The sequence below is a fragment of the Betta splendens genome, chromosome 3, assembly GCF_900634795.4.
Source record: "Betta splendens chromosome 3, fBetSpl5.4, whole genome shotgun sequence".
In the NCBI taxonomy this organism is placed as follows: domain Eukaryota; kingdom Metazoa; phylum Chordata; class Actinopteri; order Anabantiformes; family Osphronemidae; genus Betta; species Betta splendens.
In genome coordinates, this window is record NC_040883.2 from 11,268,353 (window position 1) to 11,284,771 (window position 16,419).

Below are 16,419 nucleotides of genomic sequence, written 5' to 3' on the forward strand. Positions count from 1 at the left end.
TGGTTTGCCATTTGGTCATTTAATTAAACATCTTCATCTTCTTCAACACGCAGCATGAACTGTAACACAACAGACGCTCAAATACCGTAAAACAAGGCTTCTCTTCAGCTCATGAACGGCTTTCAACTGTTTTACCAGGAAGCAGCTCAATTAAAATGTACATGAAGAGCAATTTACCTGGTAAAATACAATAACCTTAAACCTGTGTGTGACTGAGACGTGGATGCAGTAATAAACAGCTGATTTCGTCCAACAAAGCAGCCGACAGACGGCCGCTGCAGCTGCAGCTCACACGTTATTTCCTACTGTCCGTGTTTAATTACATGCTGCAGCCTGACGTGAGAGGGGGGTCACAGGGGCCGGGGAGCGAGGCCTGTCTCGAATGGAAACAGATGGGTGAGATGGTGAGACCTGGGAGGGTCTGGATGAGGGAGACTGGAGGGAAAAGACACAATTACACATTAAAGTGCCTCACAATGAAAGGCAGGGTTGTATTTGTTATCTATAGGAAAACAGGGAACAAACACATTAATAGCAGTGGATTTAGTGGCATCAGCAGCTACAGCATCAAGGTCCAGGTCAAAGGATGATGTTCGAGCTGCTCCTGCTTTTTAATTAAAGCAAATGTTGCCCATGTCACCGTCACGTTGTTAGTCATTAGCCGTTAATGATGTCATCCTCTCATTAAAGGCATTTAATCAGAATCCTTCCAACCACTAAAATCCATTCATTTGACAAATATTGCCATTATTGTCTTTTCTTTATTGCCTTGAAATAATAATTAGCTGGTGGTGGCTGATCCAGTGGTGCCATTAAAGGTGAGGCAGCCGTCCCCTCAGCTCTGAGCATTAGCTGTAGCTGAGTGAGTGCAGGGATTACGTGTTTGGACAAGGATATAGTCTTTAAACAGAGCAATGTCAGTGTCTCACCTGACAAACACCTGCAGGGGATGAGGCTTGGCTTCCAACCTGCTCTGGTCAGTTTAACTGTTAGATTTAAAAAATACAATTAAACAATACTTTGTGCAGAATAAAACATATGTATATATAAAAATATGTTTTACAACTGAGTTTGACTGACACAAGTTTTGTTAGTTCCGACTCGATGCATTTCCTTTCGCTCCGTTAAACGTGTTCTTCGTTTCCAACGAGATGATTAATTTACTGCCTCAATCAGAGGCTTGTCAAGGTTCAGGCTATGTATTAATTAACAGTCAGGAAACACACACCTCCATCATCACACTGATCACTGCGTCGGATCTGATTGAGTGAAGGGCTGATTATCACCATCTATTTGAACGTCTGCTGCTACAGTAGCTGTTAGAGCCAGTGGTGGTTTGTTAGTCCAGGCTGTTTGTGTGTGTACACTCTGAAGTTGTGCGTCTACGTGTTGGAAGTGTTGGCTCAGCTGTAATAAGCTTTCTGTGCGGCGCTTTCCTCCGCGTGTATCAGCAAAGTGGGGAGGAAAGGCTCAATAGATTGCTTTGTATGGCTAATTTGCTCAGCTCATTAAATATTGAGGTGGAGGCAGATTTGTGGGATTGCCAATATAGCAGCTCCACTGGTCTTCGCTGCGCCCCGGAGCCTGTGAAATGAAAGGGAAGGGAGGAAGAAGCGGCGACGCTCCTGTGCCTGTAAACGCAGATGTGAGCAGCAGCAAATCTTTCTAACATCCCTAAAGTGTGTTGGAGCGGATCATTTACTCTTTTTAACCATGTGACCTGTGCGGCTCTGGGAACTAGCGTTCAGAGAACAACCTAGGCGGCGTGTAACCTCGTTGAAGCCCAGCAAAGGGTGCGAGGCAGCACCAGCTGCAGTGTTTAGATCCCAAAGCTCAGGAGGATGCTGATGTCAGAGTCTGAGTCAATGTTCTACTGAGGTTACACGATGACGTCATGTTTGTCCCTTAATAAATGCTGGTGCGTAACATTCTCTAGGTTCGGTGCCTGAGATGGGGGGGGGGGTCATATGCTTGTCTCAAAGATTAAGTCATGCAAGTCTAAGTAAACACAAGCCTTTGTTACAGTGAAACTGCAAATGTTCCGGTAAAAGTACAGTCTGTTCTTTCCTTTCTTTGCATTTTTTCTTACTCAGTCAAGAAGCTGAGGATCAGCTATGGGCATGGTGTGCAGAACCTCATCCCGGAGCTGCAGGCAAACCAACAAACCAAGAAATGTTCCCTTCTTTGGAACGGTAATAGCGCAGTCCGTAGGGAGGTCAGTCAGCGTTGTGCAGTCTTATTAAAAGCTGGATGTTCACTTTAGTCAACCTACAGTGTAAGAGTTTATTTGTACATAATCCAGAAAGCTTCCAATGACTTTGTTTATGCTCTGCTTTTGATTAAAAATAGTGTTCACTACAACATAAATACAAGACTTTACCCCAAGAGACTGGAGTTCTGTCCTGGAAGGTCGAAAGCATTTGTTTTGACCCCTGACTCTAACCTTTGACCTTGACCCCTAACTCTAACTCTATTTTTTTAGTAAGTGCACCAAATGCATTTGGTGTCATTCTGCTGGAGAGGTAATAAACCGGACCAGGCCTTAAACTCTGCCCTTCTCTCCATAAATCCCTCTGCTCTGCCACTCAAACCTCCACCGCTGCACTCTGTGCAGGTGCATCCGCACAAATCCAGAAATCTGCTCATGTTGCTGATTCTGTGTGGACCCGAGTGCTGCTGAGACGCAGGATTACTGTGTAGCAGCGATGCTTGGACATAAAAAAACAACTCACATTCTCTGAAGCTATTCCTCTGTCTCAATCCAGGAAGACCAATTCCCCACCACACCTCCTCAAATGGCCACTTTACCTCGATGAATTGGGTTCAAGTGCAATCTTGGCTATTGTCAGATGTAGTTTAGGGGCTATTTCTTAATGGTGGACCCATCGCTCTCTGTCCTGCTTCCTCTCCTAAAGTCACCCCGTCGCTTATTGGATGGCGCTCCGTCCTCCTTCTGGGAAGAGAAATGTTGTGCTCAGGTACTTCAGGGCAACTACAAGGGCGTCGAGCGCTGTCAAAACAAGCCTGGTTGTGAGCAGGAAGCGAGAGTAAATCAAAGCTGGAGGCAGAGAATCGCAGTGTGACATCGTAACAGCTCTGATGGGCCACAGTAAAGATGAATCACTCCCCGCTCGCTCATTTAAATCACACGAGCATCTCGTTACCAGGGAGACGAGTAGACTCGGACCCGGCCGGCGTCTGTGAGCTGCAGTGACTAATCGAGTGTCACCCCTAAACGTTTGACACAGAACCTGAAGAAAAGCGTTGTTTCACCGGTGGACTAAAAGGCTGAAGATGAATTTAATGATCTAGAAAGACTTACTCTGAACAATGAAAAGTGTGGATTATTGGACCACATTGTTTTGCTCTGTGTTCTATCAGCCTGTAAGTTTAATGGTCACCCCTCAGGCTGCCACACCTGCAGCCACTCAACAACTCCCTCCACTGCAGGGATCTAATTTGTCCTCAGTATCAGCTCCGGATAACAAGCGCCAAGCTGTCAACAGGCCCTGCTGGCGGTGACCCCTCTGCATGACCCGCGGAGGCTGGCTGCTCCTCCTCCTGCCTGACAAACAGGGGGGGGGGCGCGATGCTGCACGTCTGTGAAGAGTGAAAGGTGGAGGATGAGGAGCGTGAAACCGACCGAGGGGAACCGGATTTAAAAATAACGCAGATGAAGCAGCAGTCGGCGTGGACGCACATCTAAACCGGGACTAAACGGCTTTGCATCCTGTTTCCCAACAGCCATGAAGGACTTTCTAGATGTGTCGACTACTCGTTGGCTGATTTCTGTACTGGATCAGGGTCCCGCCTGCTCATCTGAAGCGTCCCCACTCGTCACGCCTCCTCCTCCACACGCCTCTGTCTATGTTTAACATCTAAAATGTTTCTGCAGAGAAGGTCGCAGCAGTTCTTCACCGCCAGGTGTTCGGCGCCATTTCATTTGGCAAAACCTCCAGAAACAAACTAATGTTCTCAGACAGGCACTAATAATTAGGGAGTCGTTCATAAAGAATAATGAAACTAAAGGAAATTATGCTACAGCACACAATTAATGCGGTTTTGTATTTCTTCCATTTGTTACTAAGACTAAAAATAGGCCACAAGGAACCAACAGCTGCATCCACGACATAACATTTATTGTTTAAGATCTAATTTCAGTGCCTTTGATGTGAAACTGCATCATCAGGTATTTAGACACAGAGCAGATGTGTGTTCGTTCGTTAAACAGATCACCTCGTTTCACAAGACGCAAGAATACACATGGAAAATATATGAGGGGAAAACTTCCACCAAAGGAGCAACAGCTCTGCTTTAAGTGCTTCCATCGGTTTGTTCATGTCGGGCAAAAACGACGCGTCTTGTCCCTTTTTTTTGATTAAACATCTGACAAGCGTCTGCATTTATTGATAGAGGCCACTTTACACCATTATACAAGAGATCGATGGCCGTTCACAGCGAGCGGAGGCTTTCAAACTGGTTAAGTAGCAGCTCCATTATTAGCGACGCTGCCGCCGCAGCAGCAGCTGTTGCGCGGCTGCTTATTGATATTTGCGGCGCCGCTTCCGCTTCGGACTTTAAAGGCTGCGCGATGAACACTCCTTAATTATATGGCAGATCAGATTAGCGTCTTTAGCTGCCTCTGCGTGCAGGTTGGCCTTATCAGCGTGCCGCTCTACTTCAAAGCGCCTCTCCAAACAGCGGGCAGAGCCGCTGAACGCACAGCGGCCTGATATCGTCTAAATGCAGATTACGTTCATTATCAAGAACACACCTCCACTCTACCTGTTCCTTATCGGACCTCCTTTCCAGTCCTTTATGTTCCCTCCCTTCCCTCATCCTCTGCTACCGTCCATCTCTGCTTCATAATCCCTCCAACAATGACTGATAGTGAGTGAAGAGGAAATCACTGATCTAAAACTGGCTGATGCCTGCTTGGTCTCTCTGATGTGTCACCGGTTTGTTGTTGTGTAGCGTTTTTGGTTACCGTCTGGCCTGTGGGAGGTAAAGGCGCTTTTTCCCCCCAGATCAGAGAGACGTAATCTCCCACAGCAGATCAGCTCCAGTCCGCAAAGGCTTGTAGGAGTGTTTTGCCAGTGCATATGCTATTGTGTCCGAGTGATGCCTGATACCTTTGCAGCGTCCAGTGGACGGCAGGCGAGGAGTCACCGGGGCCCGTTCTTATCTGTGGCGAGGCCCGCTTCCTGCTTGAAGAGGGGTCTTTATAGAATGTCAAAGACTTCTCCTTCAGCAGCCTTTATCCTAAAATCTGACGAGCAGTTCCTCTCCTCAGCAGCGCAGAAATCCTGGTGAAGATTGCATCGATAGTCAAATTAGAAACCACCAGGATCCTTTGGCCTCAAATAAACACAGTAAATACACTTCTACTACTGTAACCACTGATGTGCAGTCACAGGTCACCCATCATAACGACAAATTACTGGCAGTTAATTTACCAAGTGCTTGTTGAGACGCGTTCTCAATCAGCTGCTTAAAAAATTCAGTAATTCGTCAAAGACACGAGGTGTTTGCGCTCAGCTGTTCTTAGAGCGGGCATTAATCTGGTTTAATGTGAGTGGTTTGTGTAAAATATTGGCCAGCGTGAGTTATGTTCCAACAACAACAGAGGAGGGACTGGTGCTCTGCTCAGTATGCAAGCTGTTAACACACACACGCGTCCCTCCTCACACACGCGTGATGACACCCGTATGATTGGCTTTGCCCTCTGTAAAGCCAAGTGCCTCCGTTTCCGAGTTTTCCTAATAAGACCGGTCTTACCTGAACCTTATTGAGAGCACTCAGGTCTCCGCAGCAAATAAATAAAGACAACCTCTACCTCGTCCATGTTTTTTTCCACATTCCCCTCTGCTCCGACTTTAATTATTATTGCTGAGTCACTGCAGGGTCACCGCAAAATGAGCCACACTGGATCCACTGGATATGAGGCCGCAACGGACGGCGGAGCAGGAAGTCAGTCAGACACACAGTCTGTTTGCTTATTGTTTACTGAAATAAGTCTTTTTATAAAACAATGACATATTGTAAATAACCTGTAACGAGTCAAAGATGCTAAAGCAAAACAAAGACCCTCAACCTTGGCTCCTATTAAACGGTAGCTCTTGGATTACAGTATAAACCTCAGCTTTTAACAGTCAGCACTAACCAAATGTGACGCCCTGTTTCCAAGTACACAGTACAAAACAAATGGCATCTAGTGGATGAATCTAAAGACTAATTTGCTTGACAGCAATTTAATAGGTTCAAAGGATTCGGATTTTCTTACTCATCCTGGTCGCAGTCATTTAAAGCCAAATACGAGATCTGGAGCAGAAAGGAAATGAGAGATGTGTTAACTGGCCTGAAATTCTCAGGAGGGCAGGAAAGAAGAAGATATGAAAAGATTAGAGCTGTGAATAAAATCACGCCCTGAGCAAACTCATTTTTATCACAGCGACCTGGCATTTACACGACAACCTTTCAAGGAATTTAATTCATCTGTTTTGTGGCCGCTCTATAATCATGACCTCAGTAGAATTAAAATAATAATAACAATAACTCATTGCCATTTAGGTAAAAATTAGGAAAAAAATGTTTGACAGAGGAAGGAAATGATGAGCAAATATTACATGTTATAAATATAAACTGAAATTCTGTTTTGCAGAACAAACCTGAAAATTCTTCAACGTTGAACTACTGTAGTTGAATCAACATCATAATTATGGTTGAATGACCGTTGGATTATATGTTGATGAAGTGAACCTTCTTTCAGTGTTGCATCGAAATTACGACATTAATGTTCTTGCAGAGGTTTTGCCCAGATGAGTCACTTTTGGGCCACAGATCTGGTCTGAAAGAAGAAATGGAGGCACCACAACCAAGAAAACAAGCTTGAGAAGACGCGGACGCACAAGCAGGAAGCAGGGACGCTAATCTGAGACAAAGACACCGTCTGCGTCTCAGAAACAGGAGCTGCTCCCCAGATTGTGTCCTCGCGTTACTTTCTAATCGATGACGTGAAGCAGTGGCTGCACCTCACACACCGAACGCTCTCGTCTCCTGGACAGCGACACTTTCAGGAGCGTTGGCTTCTCCACTGACACTTACATTTCACAAGACACGCGGGGATGTCGATCGAAAATATTAATAACCCACATGTGTCAATGTGGGATGCCTAAAGCAATTACCTGGTACATGAAACAAGTCCATGCGAGGAGGAGGAAAGTGTCTTTGGATGGATCAATGCAGCCACAGGAGACTTCACCTGAGCTAATCCTGATTTCTTAAGTGTGTGTGTTAAGATCCGAAGAAGCAGCAGAACGGTTTTCACATAGCGGTCGGACGGTTTGTGTAAAATCCCATTTTTTCCATTTACAGTATCGGTGTGATTTCAAACCTTCGGAAGACTCTGACAAAGCCAGCGAGGCACATGTGGCAGAGTTTTGTTACACTCATTTGTGAAAGTGGCTGTAAGGACGGCGACTTAATAAAAGAGACTGCGGCAGCAGACAGGAAGCACGGAGGCTCAGGCCTGCCCTCTAACAGTCAGCTCTCATTACCTCAGCCCCCGTGTCCTGCTCTCACTGCTGCTACCTACTGACGCCGCTGAAATGAAGGAGGTCACCGTACACAGAGGACCAGCGGAGGAGGGAGGCTGGAGGGATGAGGAGCGTGCCTGAAAAGGAGCTTCCTGGTTTGACTGGTTTATGGCCAGACACACACAAGGGACGGTCGGTTAAACACATACGATAAGAACAAAACAACAAAAGTGACAGATGCATCAAATGGCAACCTCAGGTGACCATCATCTCCACTACAAAACGTCAGAGGTGATAATATTTGGGCAAAGAAGTGAAAAAAGGCAATAATCCTTTCATCTTTTAGTGGAGGTGGCAGCTGGAATGAAATTACTGGGGATTAGCAAGAGGCCTATCACCAAGTTAAGGTAATGAAAAATCACAATTGGCCATAATCCTGAGCAAATTTGGCTTTTTTATTGCTGGGTTTTCCCTCCACAGCTTGTAAGTGATTACTTAATATAGGCGCAATATAAAGTTGGGTGTAATGTTCAGCCATAACTGGATGTTTATGCTCCCATATGCTCCACCTGCCCTCAACATCACCAGTTCAACGAGCGTTTAATTCAACTTAAACTCAAGCTCAACATATGTCTGTGTTGACAAACACATAAGGGTTAAATGTGTGTGTGTGTGTGTGTGTGTGTGTGTGTGTGTGCGTGCGTGCATTTGTGTGTGCGTGTGTGTGCGTGCGTGCGTGCGTGCGTGCGTGTGTATGTGTGTGCGCTCATTGTGCTCTCGGTGCTGGAGACACGCACTGGGAGGTTCCGCCCGCCCGCCTGCCAGCTCCTCTCAGCCCGGCCCGCTGGTTTATCCAAGCAGACACTTGGCAACCTACTTTCCGAAGCGAAGCATCTGCCCATTCTGAGGCAACGGGGCTAATGTCAGACTCTATCATTCTTACGTTGGAAACGACCTTGGCATCAGCATATACAGCAATAACAGACGCGTGGGTCTGAAGCGCGAGGGGAGAAAATATAACTGCAAATCAATTCACGTTTCAGCGCGGGTCCCTGTGACAGCCATTACTAAAACAAAGTCACCTTCAGAGCGCACGGCGGCGGCGGCCATTACGCCCTTAAGAGGCGGCCTATTGATATTCTGTTCAGTCCGGCCAGCGCTTGCTGCCATCGCAACTTTTGGAATTGGGCTCCCAATTGAAAAATGCACAAAGACACTGGAGGCACTTTACAACACCTGACGTCTGTCTTATCTGTGCCTCGCTCTGTCTGAAGACTCCTCAAGGAGAGACTCCAAGTCATGACTCCGAACATTCACTATCACTATGGTGCAACTCTAAACGAATCATGTGCACAGAGACAGAGACGAACGTAGGCCAAAGAGGAAATGAAGCTGCACTGATATCAAAGCAAAAGGCTCCAAAATGACCCGTCTTGGCACCTGTGAGACTGTTAGAACCCAGACACCTGGAGGAAGAACATCTGTCCTCGGTCACTGGAATTAATCACTTCCTCAAAAAGTAAAAGCTGGGTTATTGTAGCAAATTGTTAGTAAATTGTTGTAAGTTATTTGAGGCCCGTTTGCTGGGACGCTGGGAGCTCGTCTCCCCGACTCGTGTCACCGCTTTGCTCCTGCTCAGCTCCGATGCACAGCGGCGGGTGAGCCGACACCAGCTTTCCATGTGTGCATGTGTGAGGCCGTTTACAGGGAGGATTTGCAGTCTGAGAGCAGCTTAGCGGAGTGCCTTTGTTTTGGTTCAGCCCCTTTGTCTCCGCTTGCTCTCTGAGAGCTGTGTCTAGTGTTTTAAGTGCCTGACAGCCAGAAGTACACAACCTGTCTCTTCCCCTCTGCATCGCTGCTTTGCAATGGGATTTTAACCACTTTGCTTTAGGCAGTTTTTCCGACATAGTGCAATCGAGTAAAGGTCAGACAGAGGTAAATAATCTGATATGAAGTTTAAAAAAGGCTGTAAACCACAATATTTTATAATTGTGTATATTTTGATTGATTGTCAGGCAAGGACCTGAAGTAACAGTTTCCTGTATGACCTTATCGCTCCTGGAGGTGGATTGACCAACTGCAAAACAACCAAATCATCCCAGCTCCACCATCGCAATTAATGATATGAGGAGATTCTTTTAGGTTTCACCAAACACAAAGCTGAATTGTATCTGAAGGAGACTGTTCCAGAATCTTTGCAAACCTTAGAAGAGTTTTTCTTCTTTTCTCTCCAGACTCATTCAAATAACTATAATATTGCTGCTGCTGCTACAACCTGATGTTTTCACACACACATGAAGAACCCAAACACTGACTCACAGGGACGGAGGGAGCAAACTGACACACATGACTGTAATTATTTATAATACCATGTGTGGCTTAAGTGAAGCTGTATGAGATTCTCCACGCATAGAAACTTGACCTTTCCAGCCTGTTGAAGAGCTCGAACGGGGACTCGGCCTCGCAAAGATTCTGGACACTCAGACAAGAATTATATATGTGTTCACAAAGATATTATTTACTGTGATGCTTCACTTGAATTCATAGCAGGAATGTGTTTGTATTTCAGTTTCATCTTACTAAAACAGACAGGGTGTGTCTTACTGTAGCTGAGCCCATCATTTCCTGTCACTAAAGTCATTCAGATCGATCCTTTAATCCCAATTTAGGGAAAAACAACAAAAGTTGGAACTGTCTTTAGTGTGAAATGACCACAGCTCAGTTGAGATCAATATTAAACTGAGAAAAACTCACACAACAACATCAACAACAAAAAACAGGCCAATTGAGTGAGAAGACAAATAAACCAGAATCATAGCTGTTGGCACAATCAGTGTTGAATGGATTAGGAAGATTTCCTGCCTCTAAAAACCAGAGCACATGCTGAAATAAGAGACGCTCAGCTGGGGAGAGGATGGAGGCCTGTAGCGCCCAGCACGAGGTTCACTGTGGTGAGGGTTGGCAGATGAACATCTGACCCAGGGTCAGGTTTGTAAGGTAAATGTAGACTCTGAGCACTTTTAGGATGCAGCCACTGTGTTGTAAAAAACTTACAGCCAAAGCTGGATTTTCCCTCCGAGGGCATAAACGGTTGTATCATAATTCTCTCCACATTAAAACATTGAACAGATTCACATTTTAAACCCATAGGTCTGCTGCTGTAACAAATGTAGCCATTATGGAAGAGACCCACGTGTTTCAAACGTAGAGCACTTTTCCCTATTAAAGCTGTAGCTGTATAAATTATCCAGGGGGTTTGAGACATATGAGACTCTCTAAACCTTTACTCCACGTCTCCTCCGTGCAAACAGCCAGAGAAGTGACACCTTAGCAATGGCTCCCCGGTGCCTCTGGTCCCAGTCTCACAGTAGCCCAGCAATCTGTTTTAAATGAACTGTTTGTGTTCCTCTGACACATCTGGTGTTATTTTAATGGCCTGGAAACCACAGAGCAATATCGTAAAGGATTATTATACCTTTAAATCACCTGTGAGAAACGATCCGAGTGCATAGGAATTCCATTAATCATCTTTGCCAGGGTGTAGCTCAAATTAAAGACCGGGGCTGCGCTCAGAGCGCAGCAAACAACCCAGACGGAGAAAGTGCCGACGCCTCCTGCATGAGGATTGGTTTCCTGTGTGTGCAACGAAAGCACCAGAACCAAAGGACTGTCGCTCTCAAAATGAGGAACCGCACCAAGAAAGGTGATTTAAAACTAGATGATGAACTGAACTCATTTGCTACTAAAATGTTAATATTTAGCGCTACGGCACACAAAGAGCCCCTTACAAAAAGAGGACGGCTTTGAGAGGACGGCTAAGCAGCCGCAGCGAGCCAATCAATAACTCCGCCAACAGGAACTCCATGCCAACTTCCCTTTAATTGCCTGTTCTTCACTGAATGATTCAGGTTTTGCCGAGGGCTTTAATGAGGTGTTGAATTTCACTGCGGGGATTGAAACGCAGGCAATTAAAAGGCAGATGCAGCGAGGCCCAGGTGAACCGACGGAGAGGGAGAGGGAGCACGTGCGAGATATTACCGGACCAAGCCGGGCTCCGGAACGCGTCACGCGGCTGAATCATTTGTGAAATGTACAATAAACAATGGAAGTAAACAGCTGCTGCTTCCTGCTGCGGCTGACACTAACTGTAAAATACTGCACCCGCGTACGGGCAGTTAACTCATCCACACGTGCACTGGGATGAGAGCGCGTTGTCCTTAGACGACACGCGGGGACAGAGATGAAAGGTGAAGCCGAACGCATGTGCCTCCATTGGCCCTTCAATGACACTGATACTGACATTAGTACTGATTCTCAACATTTATGCTACTGATTCATTTCCATCGATAAAGTCAGGAGCTCATGAGACATCTGCACTTGTACATGTATAGTTATACATTTATCAACTGATGAATCCCCTGAACGACGTCACCACTGATAAAACTCATTGCTTTGAGGTGGCCGATGGTCGCTCCAGCCTGTGATGTAGCACAGAGTTTGGAGTTTTGCAAGCTGCCCCAAGGCCGGAGGGCGAGGAAGAAGAACAGGCAAAGAATCACAGTTCAGACCAAACGCACAGGAAAATCTATATTACATTTACGACAATAAATAATAATGCAACCTCATTCTGAGGGCGCTGACAACAGCTCTGTAGCCGGTGCAGCACAGTGTGTCACACTAAGTGTTGGGCTGCTGTCACAGACACCACCCGGGGGCACCGCCGGCCGGCCCCTGAACTCACCGGAGGACGCCTTCATGCCTGCGCCGAGCCGCCGGCGCTCCGGAGGGCTCGGCCCGGCCCAGAGCCTTTACATCACCCTGTCGCCTTCTGGGAGATGCCACAACAGCCCTCACCTGAAGGGAGCCTCCATCCTGGAGCCACCGCTGAGCTGAACTCCGGCCAAGTCAGACTCCACCTGAACTGATGGCATGCACACGGTATGCACAATAATCTCCAGTGGTTTGAGGGATGAACTGTAGCGACTATAAAGGTGCAGACGCTCTTCAATCCATTCGACGACTAAGCTAGTAGCAGCGCATCGAGCACAGCAGATTCCCCCCATAATCATCATCAGCTCAACAGATCCAGGGTGATTTATGGTCAGACAAACTCCTGTTTATGCTAATGGCGCCTGCTTAATGGCGCAGACGTAACAGTGTCTGTTATCAACTAATCACTATTTGTTCCCCCTATATTTAACTGCACTGAGAGGCCTGGGCTTCTCCAGCAAACAGGCAGCGGCTTGTAATTAGGGCTGTAAAGTGTCACATGGACGAGTGAACAACAGGGCTGTTATGACAGCGCTTCGTTTAGCGAGGTGGATCTCTGAGCCCATGCCGCCACAGTCACAATGAATTCCAGCTAATCGGCACCTCGCCGCTGTCTGGCGCTTTAATGCGTCGTGGCAGATTATTTAGTAACACAAGCTTATGTGGCAATAGAGAAGAGGCTTTAATGGCTCGTGATCATTCCGTCACAGAATGGAAGGAAAACCCAAGTGTTCCAGCTCGTGTTGAGCCCATCTCGTGCGAGGAGACGCCGCCCTCAGCTTGCTCCCGACCACCTCTGGCTTCACCTTCTGCCGGCTTTGTCTGGTTTCTTATTTCAGGAATAGATGTGCAGATTTCCACAGACGGAAAGGTCTTTAAAATCCAAGTGGCTCCCACTATAGAAAACACTGGAGTGGAATCGCAGCCCTTCCATGCGCTGTAATTTCTGTAATTTACTTTGATGTCTTTAAGCATTTCCTCTGTCCTGCCCTGCGTCCTCCTCTCTGCTGCCTTTTTCATGTGAAACAAGTTGCTCAACAGCTGTTCTAGTGCGCTGCCTCGCTTAGTTCATCCCTTGATCTGTCATGTTATCCTCATCCCAGCCTCCCTCGCATTCCCACCATATCCCACTGTTAGACAAGCCCCACTTCACTCGGATTCTCTTCACCTTCCCTCACATCCATCTCCTCTTTTATTCTCTCTCCTCCTCGTATTGCGTTTCAATCCTCATCTCTATCTCCTCTCCCAGACTCATGCCTTCATTTAAAGCCGTCCCTTCCAGACCTCACTGTCTAATAACTAAGTAATGGTAGAGTTGGTCTGCAGAGCCCCAAGCTATTAGCTTTTATAGCTCTAATTGTTTCTTCTGTGCCGTTACTTATCAGACCGCTGTCGAGTGAATACAAATTGGCCACAGAAGGGAGCAGCACTGAGCACCGATCCAGGACTAATCTTGCACGTTCTCAGTGGACGCAAAGTCAAAAGAGGAAGCTAATAAGATGATGCTCCTGATTGTGTAGATGAGCATGAAAGGAACAACCAGTGCAGTTCAGTGACGAGAGCTCATCATTTCCTCAGTACTCAACACTCAGTACTCATTCCAAGCCCTCGATCTTTTATTGTCACTTCTAAAAGTGGCGGATTAACATTTGATATACTCTCCAGTCAAGGATTAGACGACAGGTGACTCGGTTTCATTTCATCAAACAGGATGCACGCAAACACGGCACACAGCAATATTTGATCAGGGATTACAGGAAAAAATACAATTACAAATGATGAACCCGCTTTTTTGTTTTTTTTTGTGCCACTTCTGGAATAAAGCAATAAGCTAGTTTTAACTTATTCTGAACACAGGCCTGCGAGGGAGCACGTCAACTCAATTCTTAAAGGATCTGAGTGAGACGAGGACGCGCTGAGTGACAGGGCGTATCATCATCCTGTTTGCTCTGCGTTCCCGGTCACAGCTCTCCAGCCGCCAGGCTCATCTGCCATGTCAGGCTGCAGAACGGAGCCAAGCGGACCCTTGACATCATAAGTGGGGGTTTCACCACTAGCTATCATAGATAACTACACCACAACAGAACCAGGCCAGAGGCTAATTGTCTGCCGGCAGCCTGTGTCTGTAAATGGATAATCACACGCTGTCAGACGGAAGCACAGCAGTCAGCCTGGATTAGGAACTTCTTTCCTTCCAAACACTTTTTTATTGTTTCCTTTATGTTTTGTTTTTACAAAATTTCATTCTCGTCAATTACACAAAGCTGAGGCTTGTTCCTCAGAGCACCTGCTCATTCTATAACACGATGCATCCAACAGATGTAGTGTTGGAAAATGACACTCTTCAAATGTAACACTGAGCAGAAACACCTTCCTATAGTCAAACCGGTGAGGGATCGTCTCCCACTATCTCCTCCGTGTCCAGAGCTAAGCTAAAGCAGATGTAATCTTTGGAAACTACGTTTTTATACCACTGAGAAATGATGGTCTGTGCCGAGTTCTATATTTTCCCCCATTTATCAGGCGACAAGTAACACAAAAAGTAGGGATCACATAAAGCCTCGCTCATATCTCTTTTGACTAGATCTGAATGTGAGAGACTAATATGAAATGGGATAAAGAAGAAATAATGTGCCAGCATTTCTCTAAAAGATAAAGGCCTAATGTGTCCTTCTAAGAGATGAGAGTGTTGGAACAAAAGCCCACAAAAGCTCTGCTCCTCTAGTCTTTTCAATGAAAAAGCAATATACAAGATGAGGGGAGGCAGCGGCTGAAATGCATTTCCATTAGGAACCAACCTCCTTGGCCTTAAAATGTGTGTTTTACCCGAGCTTTTAGGCTTTTGCAGCTGGGAAACAAAGAGGGCTCCTTCTATAAGCGCCACGCGGTGCCCGAGTCACCTCTCAGATGCTGCGCTGCTGTGTTTAATCCCAAAATCCAGACTCAGGTTCATTTGTTGAACCGCGCGCCACCTGTAACAAAGAGCCGCGGCGCCCTCCACCACGCGGCCCCCTCGGTAACAGGATTTGCCTCCATCAGAGCCGTTTTATCATGACTCAAGCTGTATTAGTGGGAGATTAGAAAGCGGCTGGGGATGAAGCCGTGAACCTTCCCGCAGGGCGGCGGCTGAGTTGGATCAGCCTTTCCATCACAACAGGAGTGGGCGTCTATTTAGCTTGATCTGTCAGGAATGTGATCATTGTCCCAGTGTGAGGGAGAGAATTCAAGTGAGGCTCAAAATCACCTGTGACGTCAACGTCAAGGGCTGAATTGACCTCAAACTGCTTTAAGATCACACATGGTTGAATCCGCCCCTAAAACATGCCTCCAGAGAAGGTTTCCCCAAAACTATCACCTTCATTATGAGGTTGTTTTTGACAGGAAGTTCAAATGGGTTTTTTAGAATGCTCTGGCATTGGAGAGTAAACCGTTCCGTTCACGTTTAGTCGTAGTTTCTGGTTTTTGCTGCAATGTTACAATAAACCCAGTTTATCTCCCTCTTGCTCTAACAACTTTATTTATAAAGCGCCTTAAAATTAACATAATTGGCCAAGGTGCTGTAGACAGACAGACCGTCAATGAGATATTTAAAGGAGCAGACACACAAAATAAATGTTAAAGACAAGGAGAAGTAATAAAAATAAGAATAAAAATAAAACAGTAAACACAGTAAAAGCCAACTTAAACTAGGTTAAAACAATAATTTACCTGTCTAATGTCTAATGGCAAATGATTCCACAACTTTGGGACAGCTACTGAAAAGCCCCATCGCCTCTAGACTTTCTCTTTGTTTTAGGGATGACTAAAAGTAATTGATGCTCACCTACAGTAAGAGAGCGTGATGGAGTATATGGCAGGAGGACGTCAGACAGACACTGAGGAGCTAGACCATGTAAGCATTTAAAAACAAAGGAACCATTTTAAAATCATTCCAAAAACGGACCAGAGCCAGTGAAGTGATGCCAAGTTTGGAGAAATGTGCTTTTGTTTTGTTGTACCAGTTAAAAGCCAGGCAGCAGCATTCTGGACTAGCTGCAGCCGACACAAGCCCAACAAAAAGTGTGTTGTCGTGATCCAAAGGACTTGTGATGAAAGCATGGATTGAAATCTTAGA

General features: G+C 46.1%; 1 long non-coding RNA gene across 1 annotated transcript in view; it reads right to left on the bottom strand.

Moving 5' to 3' along the window:
* LOC114852776 (uncharacterized) overlaps positions 1–16,419 on the bottom strand; it is a 48,517-nt gene continuing 32,098 nt past the window's right edge. The window contains exons 3-5 of the long non-coding RNA XR_003785446.3: positions 5,133–5,306; positions 930–986; positions 1–435 (exon numbers count right to left, since the gene is read on the bottom strand). This is a non-coding gene — a long non-coding RNA (uncharacterized LOC114852776). The remainder of the gene's footprint in view (positions 436–929; positions 987–5,132; positions 5,307–16,419) is intronic.